The 25,475-nt window shown below is 45.6% G+C and overlaps 1 protein-coding gene across 5 annotated transcripts in view; it reads right to left on the bottom strand.

Annotated features, from left to right (window-relative positions):
- The window catches only part of B3GNTL1 (UDP-GlcNAc:betaGal beta-1,3-N-acetylglucosaminyltransferase like 1), a 126,759-nt gene that overhangs the window by 61,033 nt on the left and 40,251 nt on the right, over window positions 1-25,475 (bottom strand). The window lies entirely within an intron of this gene.

Here is a 25,475-nt window from a genome sequence, read left to right as displayed (position 1 = left end):
GGGGTTTCACATTGTTGGTCAGGCTGGTCTCGATCTCCTGACCTCGTGATCCGCCCGCCTCGGCCTCCCAAAGTGCTGGGATTACAAGCGTGAGCCACCGCGCCCGGCCATCTGTGGGGTTTTCAATTTCATGATTGATAATTGATTAGAACGAGGTAAAATCGCTGAGCTACGAAGGACAAACTTTTAAGGAAAAGAAACACTGAGATACGGAACTGATGACATTTCAGTCTTTCGTATAGACCAGGTCGGTTTTCACGGTCTTCCCAGGCAGCCGTGCTCCTGGGAATGGAAAAGGAAATGAAAGCTTTTTCCAGCAGCAGCACGTGAGGCGGGCAGGACTGGAGGCCGGCTCTCACCTGGCACCTGGTCCTTGGGTGTCGCCGAGGCGGGCGGGGCGGGGCGGGGCGGGGTGGACTCAGCCTCTTCCTGCTCCTGGGACACAGGAGGGAACCTGGTGGAACCGAAGCGTACACCACAGGAACCACACGCTGAGTTCGGAGCCGGCTAAGAAGTTACCTGTGTGTCGTCGTGCCACGCCTCAAACGAGTGGGCACAGAGCAGCCAGCACCCTTGAATCTTACCAACAGTCGGACTGGGAACCAGAGAGGTGGCCCGAAGGGGACAGAGCGCAGGGGCCCTCAGGCAGCGGCCCCACAATGGCGCTGGGGCCGCTAAGAGATGCCTCAGGATTCAACTTCTCTCCCGTGTGGACAGGAGAGAGTGGCAGAGACCCAGGTGGGTCCCGCGTACCTGTGTGTTCCCACCCCGCCTGCCACTGACCAGCAAGCAGCCCAGCCCCTTGCCCCGTGGGGCGCGTTCCCCGTGGGTCAGGGGGCGTCGTGGACCAGCACTCCACGCTCCGTGGGCGACTGCCACTGCAGTGCTGTTTCTGCCCCTCGAGGTGCCTGGTTCTCCTGCCCCTTGGGCCTCCCTGCCTCCAGTCTCAGCTGGTTCCAGACTGTCCTCTACGGAGCTGGCAGAAGGTCCCACTTCCACTCTCCTGGTCCTCCCTGGGTCCTCATCAACCCTCAGCACCAAGCGTGGGGCCCCACAGGTTTGGGGAACGCAGTGCTGACTGAGGTCGCCCGGGTGGCCAGCGCTGGCAAGCTGATCCTGGGCACTGTGCGTGACAACCACACAGGCCCCCTGAGGTGAAGGACGAGCTCGGCTGAACCCTGGCCACCCCGCGCAGAGGCCCAGGGCCCAGAGGTGGCTCCGTCTCAGCAGAACACAGCTGCCCTCAGGAGCTGCCCGCAAAGGAGCCGGCAGATTCAGGTGTGGTGGAGTCAGGGCAGACTTGGTGCCTTCCCCAGCGGTCAGGCAGAGCTGCGTCCCCTCGTGAGGGACAGGAGTGAGGCAGGAGGCTGCCAGCTGCCCGTTCCCATCCTGATCGTATTTGCGGAGTGAGCTCAGGCTGTAAATGACCCTCTGACTGCTTGTGTGTGTGGATCCACCCAGGGTCTAAACCGCACATTCACACCCCACAGCGGTGTTGACCCACATCAAGGCTGAGGGTGTGGGGGCCACGTTCCCTTCTAGTCTGAACTGGACCCTGGGGGTGAGCTGGGTTCCCCCACAGCTTGGAACAGCGGCAGGAGGCACAGGCAGGCTGGAAACCAGTGTCTGCACGGCGCAGACAGGCACAGGGGGAAGCAGGCAAAGAACGTGGGGCTGGGACAGAGCCTGACTCCATCCTCCCAGGGACCAGAGGCCACTTACGGGGAACCAGGGCCCAGGAACAGAGCCTGACTCCATCCTCCCAGGGGCCGGAGGCCACCGTCAGGGAGCCGTGGCCCCAGGCAGGGAGGCCGGAAGACAGTCCTGCTGACCCGCAGTGCCCACCTCGAAGGCCACGGCAGGGGAGAAACTTAACGTAAGCCAAACGCTGGCCCCCTGAGCAAAGGGAGCCAGATGAACACGTGGAAACATGTTCTCTGTTAGAACGAAAGATCGAGGACACCCATGAACAGAGGCCTGAAAGCCGGAGGAAAGGGGCTTACGGCCGCGAGTCGGAACCTGCGTGAATAAGGACAGACGTGGCGCCGCCCGACGCAGACCGTGTTTGCACCCGTGACTTTAAAATGGCTTGAGGATGGAACCCCATGAAAAGTAACACGCCCCACCCACCGGAGTATTCAGGAGTGGCTGAGGTCGGGTCTGGGGTGGCTTCGAAAGACTCCGGGGTGTCTGGAGGGGGGTGAGTGCCGTTATGTGACAGTGGTCTCTACCCCTCGGTGTACTTAGCATTTTCAATCATACAGAACTTTTCTTTGTTTAAAAGCACTCACGGGTATGTGGAACGCAGCTACAGTGGGGATTGAGCAACGCCCCAACCCTCAGGCTCTCCGGGGCCTCTGGGGTGCAACTTGAAACCCACCGCTGGTGACTCCCACTTCTGGTCACCGTGAAAGAGCTGGACCACGCTCCCTCCTCAGACAGCTAGAAAATCAGACAGAATCTGTGAAATGGCGATGTTCAGGCACTGGACGCCGGGCTGGACGGTGACCCCTGAGAGGAGAGGCCGGCTGATTCCAGCCTGGGGCCGAGTGGGGTGGAGGGAGCTAGGCCTCAGAACAGCCTCGTTTTCACGCTGCCCGTGTCACACACGAGAACGGAAACGTACGCTCTGGTAATTCCTGCAGTTTCTGTCTTCTCGTCACTGGGGTTCGGTGCCCAGCGTTTCTGCTCCATCCCGACTGACGTGCGCTCCTGTTTCTCCATTTCCCAAGCTCCTCCTGCCCCAGGGCCTGGCTGGAGGTTCCCACAGGTGGTGGCAGTGGGCAGTCATCACGCGACCCGGGCCACCTCTGGTTACGTGGACGGGCGGCCACCTCTGGTTACGTGGACGGGCAGTCATCACGCGACCTGGGCCACCTCTGGTTACGTGGAGGGCATCAGGTGTTTTCCGTTGCTCCCTGAGTAATTCCGTAATTTTAAAAAAGCACGTGCTGTTTGTACCTAAAATCCTTTATTTCTGTAAAAACAAGCCATGCGTGGCCTTTCCTTTCCTGGCTCCCAGGACTCCCCTGAACTCCCGCCTCCTCCTGGGGTAGCGTCTGCTTCTCCCCCAGGCTGCAAGTCTGTGAGTCCCATCTCACACCTTCCTCAATTTGCTTCCTAATTTTAGGCACTGGCTCCAGCAAATCCCTGAGGAAGGTCTTATCGGAGAAGGATATGTCGAATCTGAATATGAAAAGGTTCTTACATCTCTGCACGTGATTGACACTTTGGTGAGGCACAGAATTCTTAGTTCAAAATCCTTACTAGTGTCCTCGTGTCTCCTGGATTCCGCTGCTGTGAGTGAGGAATTCCGGGCTCTTCGATTCCTGCTCCTTGGTGTTCCTCCCTCTGACTGTGCCTGGGCTCTGAAGCATCCTGGCTGTGAACCTGGATGCGGGTCTCATTTCCTGCACGCAACACCAGGTGAGCCCTTCTAATCAGGTCACTCGTACTTTTTGGTTCTAGGAAATTTTTCTGTGTTATTCTTAGTTAATTTACTTCCTTCTATTTTTTAAAAAATCTGATTTTGCTGTGTCGGACCAGCTGAAGCTGGGAGTGAAGTTTCTCAGAATGCCCTTCTCAGTACGAATCCAGCTGAGTCTGGAGACAAGGAGGAAGACGCCATTGCTCCCACATGTCAAGGGCCTGGTGAGTCTTCTCCGCGACCCCAACAATCAGCAGCAGCCCTCCACTTCCCAATAATCCATGGGCCAAAGAGGAAGTCTCAAGAGAAATCTAAAATGTATTGACCAAAACGAAAATGGAAGTACGCTGAAAACCTGTACAATGCGGCTAATGTAGTATGTCAAGGGAAGTTTGTGGCTCTACATTAAAAGAGCAGAGAGGTCTGAGGACAAAAAACTCAGCTTCCACATTAAAAAGCCACAAAGGAAGAGCAAAATGACACCCCAAAGCAAGCAGAAAAAAGAAATAATAAAGGCAGAAATGAGTGAAATTGAAAACAGAAAAACAATAGAGAAAAGTCAAACCAAAAGCTGGCTCTTTGAAGAGATTAATAAAATTGATAATAAACCAAGACTGATAAAAAAGTGAGAGGACCCAAATAACTAATACCTAAAATGAAAGGGGATATTACTACAGACCTCACAGATACTAAACGCATCATAGAGAATACTATCAAATAACTCTCAACACACAAACTGGACAATTTAGAGGAAGTGGATCAATTCCTCAAAAATCACAAGCTGCCAAAGCTGTAAGTGTCATTATACCAAGATGAAACAGAGTCTGAACAGTCCCGTAACTTTTAGGTGTATGTTTCTGTAAGTTAGCAGTGGACAATTAGAAACCAAAATTAAACACACAGTAGCATGTATAATTGCCTAAAACAACAAACCCAGAAATACTTAGGTATAAATCTAACAAATGTGCAGGACTTGCACAGTAAAAACTACAACATGCGAAGGAAGGAACTCAAGGAAAATTTCAATAAGGGAGGAAGGGACAAATTGTGAACTGGAAAACTTTAAAGATGTCAATTCTATACAAACGGATTTATAAGTTTAACTCACTTGCTATCAAAATCTCAGCTAGATTCTTTGTAAATATAGGCAAGCTGATTCTAAAATTTATATAGAGGCAAAAATACTACAATAGCCAAAAACAATGTTGAAAAACAAGAATAAAGTTAGAGGAACCACATTAACCAGTTTTAAGACTTGGTCATCAAGACGATGGTACTGGTAGAGGGACAGACACATAGGTCAATGGACTAGAACAAAGTCCAGGAACAGACAGACCCACACTCTGTGGTCAGATGGTTTTTTGACAAAGGCCCAAAAGCAGCCAGTGGAAGAAGGATTTTCAGCAAAATCAGTGTAGAAACATGTGGGCATTCATAAGCCAAAACAAACAAACAAACAAACAAACAAAACCCTTGACTTAAAACCTCACACTAACTCAGCCTACAAGGACATAGCTCTAAATGTAAAATGTAAAACTGTAAAACTTTTAGAAGAAAATCCTTATGTCCTAGGGTTAGGTGAAGTAGCCTTGGGTGTTGACACTCAAAGCACATTAAAAAAAATACATAAAAAAATATCAATTAATTGGACTTCATCAAAATTAAAAACTTTGTTCTGTGAAAGATTCTACGTGGATGAAAAGAGAAGCCACATGTAGAAAAAGCCTGTTTTTCCTCTGCTGTCCCACCACAATGTGTGAGTCTGTTCTCCAGAGACCAAGCAAGTCATCAATTCTGCAGTAGGTACCAGTCAGGCATCCTCTAACTCAATCCCAACACCATCTACCCGGAGACAGCCTCAGAGCCCCCAGGGTGAGGGCTCAGTCCCCGTGACCCCTTCTCTTCAACTTCCAATGCCAGCTGAAGTCCCAGGCTGTGTGACCCTCCAGCTATAAATCAGGGTTCCCACGACCTCTTCCTTGGATTCAGTTAATTTTCTAGAGGGACCCACAGAACTCAGGGAAACATTACACCTACCAGTTTATTAAAAAGAACGTTACTCAAGGATACAGATGAAGAGATGGCGGGGAAAGGTATGGGGGAAGTGGGGTAGACGGTCTAGGTCCTCTCGGGGCCTGGCCCAACACCCTCCGGGACCCTCCATGTGTTCAGCCACTTGGAAGTGCCTGAGGCTCGTCCCTTTGGGTTACTGTAGGAGTTTATGATGTAGGTGTCGTTGCTTAGATGGTGGGCCATTGCTGATCACCCTAAGCCTCAGCCCCTTTCCCTCCCCAGAGGTTTGGGGGTGGGGCTCAAAGTTCCAACCCTCTGAGCACATGGCTGGTTCCCTGGCAACCAGCCCCCCTCATCCTGCCGTATCTAGGGGTGTTCCAAAAATGCCTCGTTAACATAAACTCAGGTGTGTTTGAAGGGACTTGTAAACAAAAGACTTTTCCAGCCGTATCTTTCAGAAGTTACTTCAGAAACCAAGGACAAAAGGCCCAATACTTTAAAAGATATTCTTATTGCTCTAGTTACGTAGGAAATAATTACAGGGGGTCAGAGTCAGGGATCCTGGACAAAACGCCAAATCCATGATCCTAGTTCCAGCCACAGATCAGGAGAAAATGAAGTTGGCCCTTTAGCAATACAGGGTTTAGGGTCACCAACTCCCCATGCAGCCGAAAATCCACGTAAAATCTTTGACTCCCCCAAAACTTAACCACTGAGAAAGAAAAGTGGCTCAGGGCAGCTCAGCACCATGCGAGGTATTCACCAGCCCCAGCGGAGCTGCGAGGGTGAGACCTGCATCATGCCTCCCCCGCCGCACCCATGCGGGGCCGACTGTTTAAAGGCATTTGTCTTCCTTTCCTTCCCTGTCTTTTCCAGGCTGGCTGAAAAATCACAAAAAATGCTACACAAGTTACACAATGTGACCTTCACCCTTATCTTCATGTTCCTGGAATCTGTGACACAAAGAACCATCTATAGCCAGTCAATAGCTTATGTTATTTCAATGAACCCATGAGGGAACTGCCCCTTCTTTTTTTCTTTCAAACCCACTGTAACTGCTGCTAACTGGAGCATATGTTCAGAGCCACCTGAATCTACGTCCCCCAGGGTGCAGTCCGCAAACGTGGCCCAAATAAACCCTCCACATGTACTAACTTTGCCTCGGCACCTTTCTTTAGGTTGACATGGCTGAGAGCCTACTGTTGACCGGATGCCTTACCAATAACATAAACAGATGATCAACACGTTTCTGTACGTTTTGTGTATTACATACCGTTTTCTTTCGATAAAGTAAGCTGGAGAAAAGAAAGTGTTACTAAGAAAAGCATAAGGAAGAGAAAACGCATCGACTATTCATTAAATGGAAGTGGATCGTCACACAGGCCTCCATCCTTCTCACCTCCGGGCGAGTGGGCCGAGCGGAGAAGCCTCCATCCTTCTCACCTCCGAGGCGAAGCCTCCATCCTTCTCACCTCCGAGGCGAAGCCTCCATCCTTCTCACCTCCGAGGCGAAGCCTCCATCCTTCTCACCTCCGAGGCGAGCGGGCTGAGCGGAGAAGCCTCCATCCTTCTCACCTCCGAGGCGAAGCCTCCATCCTTCTCACCTCCGAGGCGAAGCCTCCTTCCTTCTCACCTCCGAGGCGAGCGGGCCGAGCGGGCGGAGGAAGGAGGGTTCTTGCTGTCCTGGGTGTCAGTTCATCAGCGAGTTTTTTCAAATTGTCATACATCTCCAAAACGTTTTCCAATATATTTATTTTTAAAAATCGTGTGTAAGTGGACTCCCAGTTCACACTCGTGTTATTCAAGGATCAAATGTACTGGCCAGTTTTATATCCAACGGAGGTCTTATGTCCAGAAGAAAACGCTCAAATTCAACAACAACAAAACCAGTAATGTTTTGGAAATGAGCAAAACAGCCAGGCATGGTGGCGCATGCTGAAGCCCAGGGGTTTGAGGGTGCAGTGTGCTATGATCAGGCCTGTGAATAGTCACTGTGCTCTGGCCCGACAACATAGTGAGACCCTGTCTCCAAAAAACAAGGAGGAAGAAAATGGGCAAAAGATTTGAATAGACTTTTGACCAAAGAGAATACATGGCTGGCAAATAAGCACGTGGAAAGACACCCAACGTTATCAGTCAGTAGGGAAAGTCAAACTAAAGCAACAACGAGATACCACACAACCACTAGGATGGCTCAAGCTAAAAATACGGGTAACACCAAGTGCTGGGGAGGACGACGGAGCCGGAGGACTCATTCACTGCTGGTGGGAATGTGAAACGGTACAGCCACTCGGGCAAACAATTTGGCTATTTCTTATGAAACGTAAAAGTGTAAAACATACACTTACCATGCAACCCGGCAATTCTACGCCCAAGTATTTATCCCACAGACATGAAAACTGATGTTCACACAAAGACTACACAAATGCTCACAGCAGCTTTATTAGTTACAGTTCAGATATGGAAACACCTCAGATGTCCTTCAACAGATGCGTCATTTAGAAACGGTGGTTCATCCACACAATAGAACACTACGTGGCAATAAAGAGGAATTAGTTACTGATGGGTGCCAGAACACAGATGGACCTCGGAGGCCGTGCTGAGTGAAGAAAGCGATGCCGTATGGTTCCATTTCTATAACTTTCTCAAGTGACACAATTACATGAAGAGAAATAGATAAGTCACTGCCAGGGGTTAGATTAGTACCCCCAAATTCAGACCACAACACAGCTCTAACTCCCAAGGTCAAGGGGTCACTGTCTAATCCCCAAGGTGACAGTGTTAAGTGGTGGGGCCTTTCGGTGGTGATGAGGTCAGCAGGGCTCACCCCACATGAATGGGATCAGAGCCCACGAAAGGCCCCACGGAGATCCTCATCCCTCCCACCATGTGAGGACACCGTGAGAACCAGGAATCGGGCCTCGCCGAGACCAAATCTGCTGGTGCCTTGATCTGGGACTCCAGCTTCCAAAACGGTGGAAACAGATGTTTCTAGTTTATAAGCCGCCCAGTTTATGGTACTTTTGTCCTAGCAGCCTGAACAGACTAGGGAAGGTCAGGAGAAAATGTGACTCTAAAGGCAGTTTCTCCAGGTGATGGGACCCTCGATGTCCTGATTGTCGTGTTGATCTGGAAACATGGGGACGTCTCACAGAACTCCCTCCACCAAGAATAAGTGAACTGCATGGGGCCTGTGGCTGCCACATCGTACCCACGTGGAGTTTCTGGTGGGTCCTTGTTCTCTGGTTATATAAGATGTTAGGAGCTGGTGGGGAGCAGATGGGGGATACACAGGAACTCTCTGTGCTATTAATATTTCTGCAATTTATTGGCCGGGCGCAGTGGCTCACACCTGTAATCCCAGCACTTTGGGAGACCGAGGCAGATGGATCACCTGAGGCCAGGAGTTTGAGACCAGCCTGGCCAACACGCTGAAAATGGTCTCTACAAAAACACAAAAATTAGCCAGGCATGATGGCACGTGGCTGTAATCCCAGCTACTCGGGAGGCCGGGGCGGGAGAATTGCTTGAACCCAGAAGGCAGAGGTGGCAGTGAGCCGAGATCACGCCATTGCACTCCAGTCTGGGCGACAGAGCAAGACTCCATCTCAAAATATATATATGTTTTAGTTCTGCAATTTTTATGTGAGTCTAAAATTATTTCAAAATACAACATTTTTTAATTGGGTAGACTTTGTCAAAACGACTGTACCATCCTGGGGGGAGGCGGTTTTTCACGCAGACTTTGCCAGAAGCCTGAGGTGGACTCAGCGTGACACATTCTCAGAGTCCATTTAAAACACTCAGGCACACGTTAGAGACACACATTCCCAGCCCCACCCAGAACCACGAGATCAGAAACTACGAAGAGTGGGTCTCATTTTTCACACTTCTCGTTCCTGCTGACCTGTGGCAGGTGCCGTTCAGATGCTGGGGAAGGAAAGGAGCAGCTCAGCAATGGTGCCAGGATGGGCACCGCCAGGAACAGTCGCAGATGCCCCCTGGGGGCGGCGGCTCCCGTTGTGCAGCCCCAGAGATGGCAGGGCAGGGGCACCAGGGGCGGAGGAGGGTGTGCGAGTGCTGAGGACTGAACTGTGTGCCTCAGATTAGCGGGTTGAAGCCCTAAGTCCCAATGTGACTGTATTTGGAGACGGGCTTTTAAGGAGGTAGCTAAGGTTATGTGAGTCCCAAAGGTGGGGCCCTGGACTGCGGTCCTCATAAGAGGAAGAGACACCAGGAGTGAACACACAGGGGAGAGGCCACGTGAGCACATGGGGGAGAGGCCACGAGGACGCAGTGGGGAGAGGCCACATGAGGACGCGGGGGGCGGGGGAGAGGCCACGTGATTATGCAGGGGAGAGGCCATGTGAGCACACAGGGAGAGGCTACATGAGCGCATAGGGAGAGGGCGCCATCTGCAAGCCACAGAGAGGCCTGAGGAGGAACCCACCCTGCCAGCAGCCTGAGCTTGGACCTCCAGACCCCAGAACTTTAAGAACACAAATGTCTGTTGTTTCAGCCGCCCTGTCTGTCGTGTTCCTTTATGGGGGCCTGAGCTGGGACGGTGGGGAAGCAGGGACCCCCCAGGAGATGTGCAGGGCAGCAGGGGTCCACGTCGCACCACTGTCTGCCTTCCCTTCTTGGTGAGAGAGGCCCACTCCGTGCAGCCAGAGCAGGGGCATGCGTCTCAGCCCTGTCCACTTCCTTCAAGCTGCCAGGACCTCTGAGTCCCCTTCGTGGGCCTGCTGGGACCCCCTCCCTCGAGTTTCCAGAAGGGCCCAAGGCAACCTGGGAAGCCGGGCGGGGGTTCTGCGCATGCCTCCCCTTTGGACCTCCCTGGATCAGGAGATGCAGCCCCCTGGGGAAGGGACAGAAGGTACGAAGGGGCCTGTCTCAGACAGCGGCGTTCTCAGGGAGGTGCCACTCCAGGACATTGGCATGACAACTTTCTACCTTTCGGTTTGTTTGGAATTAACGGAGTGTTAACGTTACGCGGCTCTGATTTAACGTTGTACGTGGTGACTATCCCATCAGGCATGTCAAGGGGACACATCAAAAGTCAAATCAAAATACGCCACTTCCCACATCACAAATGTGACTCAGACAATGAACATAAAACCCTGACTTGGTAGCTGAGTTACTGTATTAAAATAGTTGGAAGTGATTTCTGTTAATGTAACAGCTGAGAAATGGTTTAAATGAGATCTCTTCTTTGAGCTTCACACATTAATTCCCACTAACTTGCTAAAGGAAAATTCTATCTAAGAGGACCCCGTCTGATTTATTTGTTATGACTGGGTCTTCCTGTTACCCCTCGATTCGGAACATGAATTTCTGGTTGAAAGTGTGCCTGCTCCACTTCAATTACATCCTTGGCGTTTAGTAGCACCGTTTTCACGTGACTCCTTCTACCCGAGAATCAAAAGCAGCAGAAGTCCGTGCTCAGCAGGTCCTGACGCCGCGGCGACCCCACGCCTCCCACTGCTCTGATACGCGGGACTGAATCTCCGAAGACGAAAACCAAAATCAGTAGCCCAGGGTTGATCGGAGGCCAAACGCTTCCACGATGAATATGGAATTTTTACTTCCTAGTTAAGAAGAAGAGAGGCCTTATGAGGTGTTCCATTTCCCTGCCCCGTGAGACAGCTGGCATTCTTTAAGAAAAGCATTAAAAATCATCATGTATTCCAGGAAAGGGTGTGTCCCTGAAGAAGTGGCCCATCCCAGAATCTCTGAACTCTGGTGATGGGAGGACCCAGGAGGGCTCCTCGGGAAGGTCCGGGCCTGTTCTCTGTGCACTCCAAGTGCCGAGTGCCTGGCATCAAAGCCCACACGCTGTGCCTTCAGGTGCCCTGCTCAGAAACCTGACACCGGGCCAGGGGCTCAGGGCGAAGGACTGTGCACACCCTTTCAACGTGGGGAACCCTCTCCGCTTCCCAGCCAGGAAGCTGCACCAGACACTCACAAAGGTGACTTTGTGCCCGTGAACTCGGCTGCAGCCCACAGTTTGGGCTTGCTGCCGCTGGTGCAGACAGGAAATAGCTGCTCTGCGGCAGCCCGACCCCGTGGCCACAGAGCAGCCTCTGTTCCTCGGTAATCGTCAACATCTGGCGGGCACCTCCACGCCTCTCCACCCCCACCACACGCTGCTGGCTGGAGGCTCCCGTGCAATGCCAGGTGTGTTGGGAGAGGCCAGGTTAGACCCACAAGCTGTGCTGGAAGTAAGGAAATCACTTTAAAAGCAGGAAAACAAATTCGCTTCCCCACACTTTAACCACTCGTACCTGTGAAAGGCCATCGATGGAATATTCATCTTCTCCAAATGTAAAAAGTAAATCTAAACGGAAGAAGGTCTTTTTCTTCCCCCGCTTTTCCGTGTGACACAGGATGTTATGGAATAGAACTGGAAAGCTGGTGAAGCGGATCTGATGCGCAAAGCAAAGCTCATCAAGGAACCACGTTCGCTGTGAAATCACTTAATGGAATAGTTGATGCCATCATCATAAACAACACCAACTTTAGAAGCCAATAATCCTTATACCAAGGTTTCAGTTTTACTGCAGATCAAAACTACGTTTTCAAAATTCAGAAAGCATTTCATTACATGGTGCGATCACAAGAAATTCGTAATGTTGGGGCGTATTACTCCTGCAACCACGGTATTAGAGGTGGTCGTCCTGGCACCTCTCGGGGTGGAGAGCACCTTTCTCCTCCTGGACTGAGGTGTGCAGCTGGCTGCCCCCGCTCCTCCCTGTCCCACTAACCTGACCACACCCCCACAAGGCAGAGTGCCTTTCTCCCGCCCTGGGGTGGGGCTGACACAGTCCCGAAAACCATAATCCAGGATGTTGAAATCCTGAAAGATCGAAATCCCTAAAGTCTAAAGTCCCCCAAATCACAATCCTGAAAAATGTAGTTCTTGAAAAAATAATTTTAAAAATTCTTTACCCCATTCACCCTAATATAGGTATTATACTTTGCATGCCTTTATCAAAATATCTCATGTACTCCATAATTATATACACCTACTATGCGTCCATAAAAATTTAAAACATTCTTTATCTCAAATGTTAGGGAGAAAAAGGAAAAAATAAATAATGATTTGAAAGACATTTGCTTACAATTTTAAAAAGAAGACTTATTTGAGAAATGTATAAAAACATGACAGAATGCTTCATAGGCCACTTTACACAATAAAACAGACAATACTAACACACACATTTTTGCAAGCATAAACACTCAAGTATACTAATGACAGTCACATGGGTATAACAGTTAATGAGCAGATGAACCATATTCATAAAGAAATAGCTCCTGTCATCTGAAATATTGTGTTGGACAACCTAAGTCTTTGGACAAGAGCCATCAAAAACTATGATGATTGTATATGTGTGGTCTTATTTCTGAGACCTCTATTCTGTTCTGTTGGCCTATGTGTCTGTTTTGGTACCAGTACCATGCTGTTTTGGTTACTGTAGCCTTGTAGTATAGTTTGAAGTCAGGGAGTGTGATGTCTCCAGCTTTGTTCTTTTTTGCTTAGGACTGTCTTGGCTATACAGGCTCTTTTTCAGTTCTACACGAATTTTAAAGTAGTTTTTTTCTAATTCTGTGAGGAATGTCACTGGTAATTTAATGGGAATAGCATTGAATCTATAAGTTACTTTGGGTAGTACAGCCATTTTCACGATATTGATTCTTCCTATCCATGAGCATGGAATATTTTTCCATTTGTTTGTGTCCTCTCATTTCCTTGAGCAGTGGTTTGTAGTTCTCCTTGAAGAGGTCCTTCACCTCCCTTGTTAGCTGTATTCCTAGGTATTTTATTCTCTTTGTAGCAATTGTGAATGGAAGTTCATTCATGATTTGGCTCTCTGCTTGTCTACTGTTGGTGTATAGGAATGCTTGTGATTTTTGCACATTGATTTTGTATCCTGAGACTTTGCTGAAGTTGCTTACCAGCTTAAGGAGCTTTTGGGCTAAGATGATGAAGTTTTCTAAATATAGGATCATGTTGTCTGCAAACAGAGCTTCGACAAACCTGACAAAAACAAGTAATGGGGAAAGGATTCCCTGTTTAATAAATGGTGCAGGGAAAACTGGCTAGCCATATGCAGAAAACTGAAACTGAAGCCCTTCATTATACCTTATACAAAAATTAACTCAAGATGGATTAAAGACTTAAATGTAAAACCCAAAACTACAAAAACCCTACAAGAAAATCTAGGCAATACCATTCGGGACATAGGCATGGGAAAAGATTACATGACAAAAACATCAAAAGCAATTACAACAAAAGCAAAAATTGACAAATGGGACCTAATTAAACTAAAGAGCTTCTGCTCAGCAAAAGAAACTACCACCAGAGGGAACAGACAAGCTACGGAATGGGGAAAAATTTTTGCAATCTGTCCAACTGACAAAGGTCTAATATCTGGAATCTACAAGAAACTTAACTTTACAAGGAAAAACAAACAACCCATCAAAAAGTGGGCAAAGGACATGAACAGACACTTCTCAAAAGAAGACATTTAGGCAGCAACAAACATACGAAAAAAAGCTCAACATCACTATCATCAGTGAAATGAAAATCAAAACCACCATGAGATACCATCTCAAGCCAGTCAGAATGGCGATTTTTTAAAAATCAAGAAACAACAGATGCTGACGAGGCTGTGGAGAAGTAGAGATGCTTTTACACTGTTGGTGGGAATGTAAATTAGTCCAACCATTGTGTAAGACAGTGTGGTGATTCCTCGAGGATCTACAACCAGAAATGCCATTTGACCCAGCAATCCTACTACTGGTATACACCCAAAGGAATACAAATCATTCTATTATAAAGGTACATGCATGCATATGTTCATTGCAGCAGTATTCACAATAGCAAAGACATGTAATCAACCCAAATGCCCATCAATGATAGACTGGATAAAGAAAATGTGGTGTGTGTATATATATACACATTCACACATACATACATACATACCATGGAATACTATGTAGTCATAAAAATGAATGAGATCATGCACCTTGCAGGGACATGGAAGGAACTGGAAGGCATTATCCTCAGAAAACCAAAACAGAAACAGAAACCCAAACACTGCATGTTCTCACTCATAAGTGGGAGCTGAACAATGAGAATACATGGACACGGCGGGAACAACACACACCGGGGCCTGTTGTGGAGGTGGGGGAAGGGAGGGCGTCAGGAAAAATAGCTAATGCATGCAGGGCTTAATACCTAGGTGATGGGTTGATGGGTGCAGCAAACCACCACGGCACAGATTTGCCTATGTAACAAATGTACCCCCTATCCTGCACATGTATCCTGGAACTAAAAAAAAAGCAAACAAAAAAAAACGATGGTTACCACCACATACACATTCACCCCAAAAGCCAAGATCTCAAGAAATTTCATCTTTCATAAATGCAGACGTACAAAAAGGACATCTCTTCATTTACTGAGGAAGTTTCGACATTTTTACAGACACACACAATGCTTACAAAGTCAACATTGTTGACAGTGCACCTTTGTGAAGTCGAATTTGCAAAAAGATGCATAAATGAATTAGAGCTCCGTAAAAGAAATGACGCAAAGGTGAAACACAAGCATAGTGATTGTAAAACATAATGCTGACAATTTAAAATAGTGAGAAAAAGCAAACAAAAATAGAAAAAATTACAAACAATAAAAAACTAAACAGAAAATCTGATTTATGAAAAAAGTATACCACAGGCGTATATCACGGGCGATTGCACAGAAACAGTCCCTAAGAGCTGGCTGACCTTCACAGTCATTAAGTGCATTTTGAAGGTTTGCATCACAATGGATAACTGCTTTTTTTCTTTTAAGACATGGCTTCCTTGGAGAATGAGCTCACATTCATCTTCTCTGCGGCACTGCTCTTTATTTTTATTTATTTATTTATTTATTTTGAGACGCAGTCTCGCTCTGTCACCCAGGCTGGAGTGCAGTGGCGCAATCTCGGCTCACTGCAAGCTCCGCCTCCCGGGTTCGCGCCATTCTCCTGCCTCAGCCTCTCCGAGTAGCTGGGACTACAGGCGCCCGTCAACACGCCCGGCTAATTTTTTTGTATTTTTAGTAGAGACGGGGTTTCACCGTGGTATCGATCTCCTGACCTTGTGATCTGCCCGCCTCGGCCTCCCAACGTGCTGGGATTACAAGCGTGAGCCACCGCGCCCGGCTGGCACTGCTCTTTTTGAAACTCCTCTGTGATTTCACGCACACCAGGATAAGCATTCTCCTTATATTTTCCCATTTTCCATGCTGTGCTTCTGTGTTGTTTGGGGTACGTGGATATGCATTCTGCATGCCCTCTTGTACAGACCACAGGTTTAATACAAACAATACTGGTGACGGAACAGAATACTGTTGTGTAAGTGTCTTCTTATCCTACTATACACACAATTATTTTGAAGCAGTCAGTAACTTTGCTGGTTTCTTTGGGCAAATGTGGCCATGATTCCCTAAAAGCTCCCAGTGTGTGATCAGCTGGGAGGAACACCAACGCAGGCAAGAGACTCAACTCATTTTTAAACGGAAGTTTCTGTCACTGTCATATCACGTGGCCAAGCCACTCATCTGAATTTTCCATCAAATGCATTGGACTGAATGGAAAAAACAAACTTTATTGGTAACAACTTGAAATTCACTTATAGAAGACTTGATGGCACCTAATTCCAAATCCATCATTATAGTTTGAGGATTCCATTAGATGTTAGGAATTTTAGACTCAGGGATTTTGATCTTTAGGGGTTTCAAATTTCAGAATTACAGCATTGGAGATTCTGTCTTCCAGGACTGTGACAGGCACTAGTTGAAGCCCTAACCCCCTATTTGAGGTATTGTGGAAATGGGGCTCTACTGGGATCAGTGTCTTTATAATAAGAGACACCAGAGAGCCTGCTGTCTCTCCCTCTGTCTCTGCCATATCAGGGTCCAGAGAAAAGGTGGGCGTCTGCAAGCCAGGAAGAGCCACAGCAGAAAGCAAGCCCTGCCAGGTCTTGATCTAAGACTTTCCAGCCTCCAGAATTGTGAGAAAGTAAGTTTCTGTTGTTTAAGCCACCTAGCCTCTGGCATTTTGTTATGGCAGCCTGAGCTGATTAAGATAATAACCCAGATAGACGAAAATTAACTAAAAAATGGACTGTAGATCTGTAGGTAAAAACCAAAACTATACACTTTTTAGAAGAAAACGGGAGGAAAACTTTTGTGAACTGGGTTAGCCAAGATTTCTTAGATACAACATCAAAACCACATCCATGGGTGGGGAGTGGGGAGCAAGGTGGCTGATATGGTTTGGCTGTGTCCCCACCCAAATCTCATCTTGAATTGTACGCCCGTAATTCCCACGTGTTGCGGGGAGGACCCAGTGGGAGATAATTGAATCATGGGGGCAGTTTCCCCCATACTGTTCTCCTGGTAGTGAATAAGTCTCACATGATCTGATGGTTTTATATGGGGTTTCCGATTTTGCTTCTCTCTCATTCTCTCTTTGCCTGTCGCCATCCACGTAAGCTTGGTCCTCCTTGCCTTCTGCCATGATTGTGAGGCCTCCCCAGCCAAGTGGAATGCAGATGCAGCTTAGATCACAACGCTCAAGTCCTATTGATTACCTGGAAAGCCTTCCCAAGAAGGACAGGTATGAACAAATACAGACTGCAAAGACTATGACAAATACCCATCTCTTCAATGCCCAGACACAGATGAACATCCATAAGCATCAAGACCATCCCGGAAAACATGACCTCACCAAACGAACGAAACGAGGCACCAGGGAGCAATCCTGGAGAAACAGAGATATGTGACCTTTCAGTCAGAGAATTCAAAATAGTTGCTCTGAGGAAACTCAGAGAAATTCAAGATAACACAGAAGGTATTCGGAATTCTATTTAAAAAAATTAACAAAGAGATTAAAATAATTAAAAAGAAGCAGAAATTCTGGAGCTGAAAAATGCAGTTGACATACTAAAGAATGAATCAGAACTTTTTAATAGCAGAATTGATCAAGCAGAAGAATTAGTGAGCTTGAAGACAGGCTATTTGAAAATATACAGTCAGAGAAGACAAAAGAGAAAAGAATAAACAATAATGAAGCATGCCTACAATTATCTAGAAAATCACCTCAAAAGGGCAAATCTAAGAGTTATTGGCCCTAAAAAGGAGGTAGAGAGATAGGGGTAGAAAATGTATTCAAAGGGATCATAACTTCCCAAACCTAGAGAAAGCTATCAGTATCCAAGAATAAAGAGGTTATAGAACACCAAGCAGATTTAACCCAAAGACGACTACCTCAAGGCATTTAATAATCAAACTGATACTGGAGAAATTAAAAGAAATTAGTGGCTAGTGTGAGCAACTATACACCAATAAATTGGGAAATCTAGGGGAAAAATCTAGAAGTAAATCTAGGGGAAGAGATCTAGAAAATCTAGGAAAAAAAATAAAAATTCCTAGACACATACAGCCTACCAAGACTGAACCATGAAAAAATCCAAAACCTAAATAGATCAATAACAAGTAATAGGATCAAAGTCATAATAAAAAGTCTCCTAGCAAAGAAAAGCCTGGGACCCAATGGCTTCGCTGCTGAAATCTACCAAACATTTAAAGAACTAATACCAATCCCACCCAAATTATTCCAAAAAATAGAAGAGGAAGGAATACTTCCAAACTCACTCTACAAGACCAATTTTACCCTGATACCAAAACCAGACAAAGACACATAAAAAAATGAAAACTATAGGCCAATATCACTGAAACCACTGAAATCCTCAACAAAGTACTAGCAAAAATCCTCAACAAAATACGAGCAAACCGAATTCAACACATTAAAAAGATCATTCATCATGACCAAGTGGGATTTATTCCAGGGATGCAAGGATAGTTCAACATACGCAAATCAATTAATGTGATACATCATGTCAACAGAATGGACACAAAAAACATATGATCATTTCAACTGATGCTGAAAAAGCATTTGATAACATTCAACATCTCTTCATGATTAAAAATCCTAAAAAACTAGGTATAGAAGGAACATCCCTCAACATAATAAAAGCCATATACAAAAGATCCACAATTAGCATCATAATGAATGGAGAAAAACTGAAAGCCTTTCCTCTGAGATTGGGAACATGACAAGCATGCCTACTGTCACCACTGTTATTCAACATTGTACTGAAAGTCCTAGCTAAAGCAATCAGGCAAGAGAAATAAAGGGCATCCAAACTGGAAAGGAAGAAGTCAAATTCTCCATGTTTGCAGATGATATAATCTTATATTTTAAAAAAACCTAAAGACTCCCCCAAACAACTATTAGGCCTGATAAACAAACTCAGCAAAGTTTCAGGATACAAAATCAACATAAAAAATCGGTAACATTTCTTTTTTTTTTTTTTTTTTTTTGAGATGGAGTCTCACCCTGTCACCCAGGCTGGAGTGCAGTGGCACAATCTTGGCTCACTGCAACCTCTGCTTCCTGGGTTCAAGCAATTCTCCTGCCTCAGCCTCCCAAGTAGCTGGGATTACAGGCATGTGCCACCATGCCTGGCTAATTTTGTATATTTTAAGTAGAGATGGGGTTTCGCTATGTTAACCAGGATGGGTCTTGATCTCCTGACCTCATGATCCACCCACCTCGGCCTCCCAAAGTGCTGGGATTATAGGCGTGAGCCACTGTGCCCAGCCATCAGTAGCATTTCTATATGCCAACACTGAACAATCTGAAAAAGAAATCAAGAAAGTAATCTCATTTACAACAGCGATAACTAAAATAAAATACCTAGGAATTAACTCAACCAAAGGAGTGAAAGATCTCTATGATGAAAACTATAAAACACTGATGCAAGAAATTAAAGAAGGCACCAAAAAAATGAAAGGTATTCCACGTTCACAAATTGGAAGAACGACTATTGTTAAAATATCTATACTACCCAAAGCAATCTATAGATTTAATGCAATCCCTATCAAAATACCAATGGCATTCTTCACAAAAACAGAAAACACAGGCCGGGTGCAGTGGCTCATGCCTGTAATCCCAGAACTTTGGGAGGCCGAGGCAGGTGGATCATGAGGTCAGGAGTTCAAGACCAGCCCTGGCTAATATGGTGAAACCCCGTCTCCATTAAAAATACAAAATTAGCTGGGTGTGGTGGTGCACACCTGTAGTCCCAGCTGCTCGGCAAGCTGAGGCAGAAGAATCGCTCGAACCCGGGAGGCAGAGGTTTCAGTGAGCCAAGATCGCATGACTGCACTCCAGCCTGGGTGACAGAGCGAGACTCCACCTCAAAAAAAAAAAAAAAAAAAAAAAAAAAATAGAAAATACAATCTTAAAATTTATATGAAACCACAAAAGACCCAGAATAGCCCCAGCTATCCTAAGCAAGAGGAACAAAATTGGAGGAATCACATTACCTGACTTAGACTACAGAGCTATAGCAATCAAAACAGCATGGTACTTGCATAAAAACAGACACATAGATCAGTGGAAAAGAACAGAGAACCCACAGTAAATCAAATACATCTACAGTGAACTCATTTTTGACAAACATGCCAAGAACTTACATTGGGGAAGAGATGGTCTCTTCAATAAATGGTGCTGGGAAAACTGGATATCCATATGCAAAAGAATGAAACTAGACCCCTCTTTCACCACATACAAAAGTCAAATCAAACTGGATTAAAGACTTACATTTAAGACTTCAAACCATGAAACTACTGAAAGAAAACATTGGGGAAATTCTCCAGGACATTGGATTAGGCAACAATTTCTTGAGTAAGACCCCACAAGCACAGGCAACCAAAGCAAAAATGGGCAGATGGGATCACATCAAGTTAAAAAGCTTCTGTACAGCAAAGGAAACTATCAACAAAGTGAAGAGACAATCCACGGAATGGGAGAAAATATCTGTAAACTACCCATCTGACAAGGGATTAATAACCAGAATATATACGGAGCTCAAACAACTCTAGGAAAAATAGAGTAATCCGATTAAATGTGGGCAAAAGATCTGAACAGACACTTCTCAAAAGAAGACAAACAGCAAACAGGCATATGAAAAGGTACTCAACATCGCTGATCATCAGAGAAATGCAAATAAAACATACAATGAGGTATTTTCTCACTGCAGTTAAAATGGCTTTTGTCCAAACATCAGGCAATAACAAATGCTGGTGAAGATGTGAAGAAAAGGGAACCCTGGTACACTGTTGGTGGGAACGTAAATTAGTACAACCACTACACAGAACAGTTTGGAGGTTCCTCAAAAAACTAAAAATAGAGCTACTGTACGATCCAGCAATCCCTCTCCTGGGTATATGCTCAGAAGAAAGGAAATCAGTATATCAAAGAGATGCCTGCGGTCACGTATTCACTGCAGCACTATTCGCAATAGCCAAGATCTGGACACAACCTAAATGTCCATCATCATATGAATGAATAAAGAAATGTGGTGCATACACACAGTGAAGTGTAGGAATGAGATTCTGGCATTTGCAACAATGGCACTGGGGGGTCATTATGTTAAGTGAAATAAGCCAGGCACAGAAAGATAAACTTCACATGTTCTCGCTTATTTGTGGGAGCCAAACATTCAAACAATTGACCTCATGGAGATAGAGAATAAAAGGATGGTTACCAGAGGCTGGGAAGAGTAGTGGGTGGTGGGAGGAAGTAGGGAAGGTTAATGGTAAAAATAGATATAAAAATATATTATATAGATATAAAATAATTTATATATATATAATAATTTAAATATGTAATAAAATTTAAATATATAACAATTTATTATATATATTATATATATAGTTTTGACTATAGTCAAAATTAGTTTAACTATACACTTAAAAATAACTGAAAGAATACAATTGTATTGTTTGTAACACAAAGGATAAATGCTTGAGGTGAAGTGATGGATACCCCATTTACCCTGATGTGATTATCATGCACTGCATGCCTATATACAAACAGCTCACATAACCCGTAAATATACGTACTTACTATGTACTCACAATAATTTAAAAAATTTTTAAATCTAAAAAAGCACATCCATAAAAGGAAAACAGATAAATTGAATTTCATCAAAAATTACAACTTTGTTTGTTTTGTTTTGTTTTGTTTTGAGACAGAGTTTCACTCTACCTCCCAGGCTGCAGTGCAGTGGCACAATCTCGGCTCACTGCAAGCTCCGCCTCCCGGGTTCATGCCATTCTCCTGCCTCAGCCTCCTGAGTAGCTGGGACTACAGGTGCCCACCACTACGCCCGGCTAATTTTTTGTATTTTTAGTAGAGATGGGGTGTCACTGTGTCAGCCAGGATAGTCTCGATCACCTGACCTCGTGATCTGCCTGCCTCGGCCTCCCAAAGTGCTGGGATTACAGGCGTGAGCCACCGTGCCTGGTCCAAAAATTACAACTTCTACTCTTTGAAAGACATTGTTAAAAGAATGAAAAGACAAGCCACTGACTCAGAAAACATATTTACAAAGTCTGACAATGGACTTGTGTCCGGAATATATAAACAACTCTTAAAATTCAACAATAAGAATGCAAACAATTCAACACAAAAATGGGCAAAGGAGGTGAACAGACACTTTACCAAAGAAGATAGATGGATGGCAAATACATCTATGAAAAGATGTTTCACATTATTACCCATTTGGGAAATGCAAATTAAAACCACCACAAGATACCACTACACACCTGCTAGATTAGCTAAAATAAAAAAAAGATCATATCAAGAGTTGGCAAAGGCACGGAGGAACTGAATTCTCATACACAGCTTAAGAATGTAAAACGGTGCAACCAATTTGGAAAACACTTCGGCAGTTTCTTTAAAAGTGAAACATATCCCTACCATATGAACCAGCCCTTCCACTTCTAAATATTTTCCCAAGAGAAAAGGCAGGATATATGTTCACTGTCATGCACACACAAAGACTTGTACACAAATGTGCAGCTTTACTTATCACAGCAAGGAACTGGAACAACTCAAGTGTCCATCTACAGCTAAGTGGGTAAACAAATTGTACATCCACACCACAGAACACAGCTGACCTCTGAACAACGCGGGGGTTAGGGGTGTTGACCTCCTGCACAGCTGAAAATCCATGTATAAGTTTTAACTCCCTGAAAACTTAACCACTAATACCTTCCTGTTGATGGGAAGCCGTACCGATAACATAAACAGCCGGTTAACACATATTTTGTATGTTATATGTACTATATGCTGTATTTTTACAATAAAGTAAGCTAGAGGCAAGAAAAGGTTATTAAGAAAATCACAAGGAAGAGAAGATACATTTATAGGACTGTCCTGTACTTATCGATACCCTAAGTTCACGTCGTCTGTTTACAAGAAGAATCATCTGTCTGAAATGACTGCAGCTGCAGCCCTCAGTCTACAGTACATAGCAAGGAATTCAGCTTTTTCTTGTAATGTCACGACTTTTCTCTGCTTTTTGGGAGCACCTCCAGCATCACCAGTGGCACTGGGTATGGGTCCTAGGGTATCAGTCAAGGTTTATAGGATCGCCTTAAACATGATTAAAACTGTGTGAGAACGGTGAGAGGTCACTGGTTTTTTTTTTTGTTGTTGGTTTTTGTTTTGTTTTGTTTGAGACGGAGTCTCACTCTGTCGCCCAGGCTAGAGTGCAGTGGCGTGATCTCAGCTCACTGGTACCTCTTTCTCCTGGGTTCAAGCGATTCTCCTGCCTCAGCCTCCCACATCGCTGGGATTACAGGCACCTGTCACTGTGCCTGGCTAATTTTTGTATTTTTAGTAGAGACGGGGTTTCACCATCTTGGCCAGGCTGGTCTCAAACTCCTGACCTCGTGATCGACCTGCCTTGGCCTCCCAAAGTGCTGGGATTCCAGGTGTGAGCCACCGCGCCTGGCCGAGAGATTACTTTTTACTGTGATTTGTGATTTACTGGAGGGACGAGCTGTGCTTGCCGAGATGATCAGCCTCACCCAGCGTTTTAAGCACTCACAGCACCTGAGCTCGTGGCTGTGCCTGCAGGAGGGGTTTGTAAAATATCAGTCATGCAGTACGCACCGCAGGGAGTTTTGTGCAGTTGTGATTCATTTCTGCATCCCTACATTTGTTTAATTTCTCTAAACTGTGAAAGACCCCATATATGGTCTATAAGTGTCTGTATGCACATAAGTTTTGATAAATTTTAGCTTTTTATAATAGATTTGTGTATAATTTTTGGTATTACATGATTTAAAAACACTATCATCAGTATATATTTTATGTATTCATGACACATCTTTTCGTTAGTGTTTTCAGTATTCCTAGGCCATGCTGTTTGTCTGAAAGCTTTTTCAAATTGTTACACATCTCCAAAAACCTCTCCAATACACTTGCTGAGAAAAACCCACGTGTACATGGGCTATGCAGTTCCAACACGTTGTTCGAGGGTCACCACTGCTGCTGTGAGCGAGCCACGTGTCTGGACCCACGGTAATTATGCTGAGTGAAGGCGGCCAGACCAGTGAAGCACAGAGCATGTGACTGCATTTACCTGAACCTCCACCAAATGTAAAACTGCTGTGCAGGCAGAAAGTGGGTCATGGCTGCATGGTGTGGGGAGGGCTCCGGGATGGACAGGAGGAAACTTGGGGTGTTGGATATATATGTTCACTGTGTTGACTGTGGTGGGTCATTGGGGTACAGATGCATGTCGAAACTGATCAAACTGTACATTTGAAATAGGGGCCATTTGCTATATGTCAGTTATACATCATCAAAGCTATATATCAACAAAGTTATACATCAACAAGACAAATGGACAAATCACTGTAAATCCCATAAAGCCTCTAGCTCTAAGTACTACTTTGCAGGAACTCCAGGGACAGAGGAATCTGTTAAATGAGACTAGGGAGACGCAATCAGCAGAAGCCGGACTGCGGAAAGCACCGATGGCAAATCATTCAACATCGTCCACAACACAGTCAAGGAAAAGGATGACGGAGGAATCTGGATATTTAAAGGGATTTATCAACAACTGCAATGTATAGACCTTCTTTGGATCTCAATTCAAACCAGAAACTGTAAAGAAAAAAGGAAGAAGATGAGAAAGTGGACAAGGAGGAGAAAAACAGAACTTTATGAAACAGAAAGTCCTAGGACGGAACACTTTGGCATCCTTCAAGTTAACACAGGGTGTAGGACTCCATTTACATAAAATTCCAGAAAACATAAACCAGTCTATGGTCACGGAAAGCAGAGGGGCAGGCAGGGTGTGGGACGGGAGCCCCTCTAGGTGCTGGTGTGTGACCTGCATGCAGAGACATCTGAGAGGAACAAGGGGTGGGTTTGCAGTAACATCGTTTTTTCTTTGTAATTTTTTATATTGCTTGACTTTATAAAACAGTGAAGCATAACTTTGACAAATGCAATAAAGTTTTTCTTTTTCGTTTTTTGAGACAGGGTCTGTTACCCAAGCTGGAGGGCAGCGGCACAATCATGGCTCACGGTGGCCTTGACCTCCTGGGCTCAGGCGATCCTCCCACCTCAGCCTCCCGAGTTACTGGGACTAAAGGTGTGAAGCACCACACTCAGATAATTTTTCGTAGAGACAGGGTCTCACTCTATTGCCCAGACTGGTCTTAAATCCCTGGGCTCAAGTGATCCTCCTGCCTCAGCCTCTCAAAGTGCTGGGATTACAGGCGTGAGACACTACACCTAGCCTTTTTTTTTTTTTTTAAATTTCCCACACTACACTGGCATAAAGGTCTATTTTAAAATTGTTTTAAGTGAATACAGTATGTAACTGATAAAGGAACATTCATTTTCTTTAATTAAACAACATGAGAATAAAAAAAAAATCTTCCATGGGCATCAAAGCTAACACTCAGGAGAAAGCCTGCCCCCACGTGGCAGCTCAGCCGTGGCCTCCGGGGAACCTGCCCTCGTGAACAGCGCTCTGACCGCGGTCTGGAGCTGGGCTGAAACTCAACATGTGTCCAGATTCCTGCAGTTCAGAACCAGCTTGGCAATGCCGAGCC

The sequence above is a fragment of the Hylobates moloch genome, unplaced genomic scaffold (genome assembly GCF_009828535.3).
Source record: "Hylobates moloch isolate HMO894 unplaced genomic scaffold, HMol_V3 SCAFFOLD_15, whole genome shotgun sequence".
Classification (NCBI taxonomy): Eukaryota; Metazoa; Chordata; class Mammalia; order Primates; family Hylobatidae; genus Hylobates; species Hylobates moloch.
Note: the sequence above shows the minus strand (reverse complement) of the source record. Positions and strands in the feature narration are given on the sequence as shown.